Here is a 3,809-nt window from a genome sequence, read left to right as displayed (position 1 = left end):
TCAGAGAATATATGAACATGAGTGCGCCATTAGGAAACACAACTTAAATAATGCTTTAACAAAACACATAACTGATAATGAAGAACATCAATTTAGTTACACTATAATAGATAGTGTATTAATAGATGATAGAAAAACCTGGGGGTTGTTGTTAGAGCTAAAAGAATTACAATGGCAGGTAAGGCTTCAAGCAGATAGCTGGCCTGGCATAAATGAACGTAGCTCAATTGCTCCAATCCTCAAGATAAAAGCATTATAAAGGGATAAAATAAAATAAAATAGAATGGAATCCAGAAAAATCAGACAGGACCAAGAAAAATAGATCCAAGGTGGGAAGCCAAACCAAGACAAGCTGGTACTTTATAAAAATGTTCAGAAAACAATCTGATACCTTATTGCGAAACAGTAAAAACAAGCACTTTCGCTCGGTCTCTGCCGAGCTTTGTCAAGTTAAAAATACAAAGTGCAACAAAGCTTTATATACACTGTGGCTAGTTGTTAGTTAATCAATTAAAACTTGAAATTGCTAAATTACTAAATTATTAAATCTCAGACCTGGTGCATAAAAAACAATTCTATGTCAAATCAGTTGAGAAAAAACATCCTGATAATGTCACAAAAAGGTATTTCTGTGCTTTTGTGAAAATATATTCATGTGAAGAAAGTTGTCGACAAAGTCAGAAGGATGAATTGTTGTTAATAATTATTGAACTATGAATAGATAAAATGATGATGGTAGTGAAGTAGTAATAAAAAATAGGAAATAAATAATAATTAATAATAATGAAATACTAGTACAGACTAATGAAAATGCTAAAAATCTAAAGCCTTGAAGGCACATATTATCCGAGGCGTCAAGACATAGTCAAAACATTGTCGCAACCATCATAAAATACCCTTGAAGTACAAAAATTTGCAGAAAATACTCTGTATATGTGTATGTGAATATGTATTTAGGAATGTATTTAGGAAAAAAAATCCCTAAATAATAGAAAATTAGAATATTGTGTACTCAATATATACAGTAAATGTTGGTCTAAAATGTGAAATGATCTGGAGACAATAAACAATAAATGAAAAAATAAATTAGGGAACTCTTATGGCAACTTAAACTGGATGCAGGCAGACACCCTGGATTAAATGACAATATCAATATAAACAGTATCCTTAAGTTAAGAAAGGCTCGATTATGAGAAGCTCACTCACTGTTGATATAAAATTCCCATGTGGAACATGACAAACAAATTATTCTAATTTATTTTTTCATTTATTGTTTATTGTCTCCAGATCATTTCACATTTTAGACCAACATTTACTGTATATATTGAGTACACAATATTCTAATTTTCTATTATTTAGGGATTTTTTCCTAAATACATTCCTAGATGCATATTCACATACACATATACAGAGTATTTTCTGCAAATTTTTGTACTTCGAGGGTATTTTATGATGGTTGCGACAATGTTTTGACTATGTCTTGACGCCTCAGATAATATGTGCCTTCAAGGCTTTAGTTTTTTAGCATTTTCATTAGTCTGTACTAGTATTTCATTATTATTAATTATTATTTATTTCCTATTTTTTATTACTACTTCACTACCATCACCATTTTATCTATTCATAGTTCAATAATTATTAACAATTCATCCTTCTGACTTTGTCGACAACTTTCTTCACATGAATATATTTTCACAAAAGCACACAAATACCTTTTTGTGACATTATCAGGATGTTTTTTCTCAACTGATTTGACATAGCATTGTTTTTTATGCACCAGGTCTGAGTTTTAATAATTTAGTAATTTAGCAATTTCAAGTTTTAATTGATTAATTAACAACTAGCCACAGTGTATATAAAGCTTTGTTGCACTTTGTATTTTTAACTTGACAAAGCTCGGCAGAGACCGAGTGAAAGCACTTGTTTTTACTGTTTCGCAATAAAGTATCAGATTGTTTTCTGTACATTTTTATAAAGTACCAGCTTGTCTTGGTTTGGCTTCCCGCCTTGAAAATAGAATGGAACACCAAGTAGTATAAAGTTACTAATAATGGAATAAAATGTTAGGATCCCTGTATGTATTGTAAAGAGGTATTTATTAGATCTATTTAAGGCATTGTGGCTTTAAAACAAATGGAATGCAGTGACATGACAAATGATGTGATCCAATCAGAAAGAATGTTCATAGGTTCATAGGTTCATACTAGGCTATCTGCCCGAGGGCATTTACAAGCCTAGCCCATCGTTTTGTGGCTTACGCCACCCCTTTAGTATGGGGAACTATACCCATTATTTTTCTGTGCCTCTGTCGAGCAGTGACACTGAGGTAATCCCTGGGGTATATCTGCGATCTCCCATCCATTGGTCAAGATTTCTCTTGAACAAGGCCAGCGAGGTGCTCTGCCTCACATGTACCGGGATTTTGTTCCACAGCATAGGGAGTCTTTGGGTGATGAATCTATCCCTCCAGCACGTCCTATTAATAGCCGTGTCAAGGTTTAAGTCTCCCGCCCTTGTGGCTCTGATGGATCTAGATTTTTGAGGTGAAGCATATTCATCAAATCTGGGTTTGACATGGCCTTGTATGTTAGGCAAAGGTCACCTCTGAGCAAGCGGTGGCGACTGAATAGAGCTGGAGTTCTTTCAGTCGGGCAGCATAGGACAGATTTTGAGACCCTTTATCCTTTTGGTGAGGAACTTTTGTGGCCTCTCCAGCTGCTGCAAGTGTCGGGTCAGATACATTCTGAATGGGGCATTGTACTCAATCATTGGTCTGATGAGTGATGAGTAAAGGGAGACTATGACCTCCCTTGATCTAGATGAGAATCCCTTCATGATAAGGTGGGCAATGTAGAAGGTCTTCCTAACTACTTTAGCTACATGGGTGTCGAATGACAGACTACTATCAACCTGGGTCCCCAGGTCCCTGATAACTTCTTCTGTGCTCAGTGGATTGCCACCTATTTGGTAGCTAGGGGTAACCTTGTTTTTCCCGAAGGGTATGACTATGCATTTTTGGCATTTAACTTTAGGCCGTGGCTCTGGCACCAGTTATCCGTTTCTGTGAGACCCTTCTGAAGGATATCTGTGTCAGATGTGTTTTCTACTATGGCCCAGTTTGCAGTCATCTGCAAACTTTGTCAGCCATAACCCTCCTGTGTTTGCTTGTACTTCGGAAAAGTAGATGCCAAACAAGAGTGGGCCCAGGACTGAGCCCTGTGGGACACCACTTGTGACAGGCTTTGAGTCTGACATGGCGCCAGCAGCTCTGACCCTGTGGGTTCTGTCACTCAGCCAGTTTGCAACCCATCTTGTGATGTATGGGTTGACATTTAAGCTGATGAGTTTTTCAATGATACCGAATGGGGTATTGTATCGAAGGCCTTAGCCAGATCGAGGTAGGCTGTATGGACTGCCTTTCCCTCATCAATGGCTTTGGTGACTGTTTCGAAAAAGTCAACCAAGTTTAAAAGGCATGATCTGCCTTTGACAAAGCCAAACTGGGTTGGATCCAAAGTCTGCAAATTCCCTATGTCTTTATTTATGAGGTCCATTATGATCCTCTCCATGGCTTTGCAGATAAGGCTTGTCAAGCTAATGGGCCGGTAATTTCCAGGGTCGGTGGAGGCACCGCCTTTGTGAAGTGGTACCACAGTTGCAGTGTGCCACTCCCTGGGTACGTATCCAGAGGTAAGACTTTGATTAAACAGCTGTCCTAGCTGTGGGTTTAATTCCTCATTGAGTTCATGGAGCACACAGCCGGGGACACCATCAGGTCCCATGGATGCTGTGTTTTTTGCTTTGGAGAG

This window comes from Protopterus annectens, chromosome 7.part0 (genome assembly GCF_019279795.1).
Source record: "Protopterus annectens isolate FY-2018-M chromosome 7.part0, PAN1.0, whole genome shotgun sequence".
NCBI classification, from domain to species: Eukaryota; Metazoa; Chordata; order Ceratodontiformes; family Protopteridae; genus Protopterus; species Protopterus annectens.
This window is presented reverse-complemented; position numbering follows the sequence as displayed.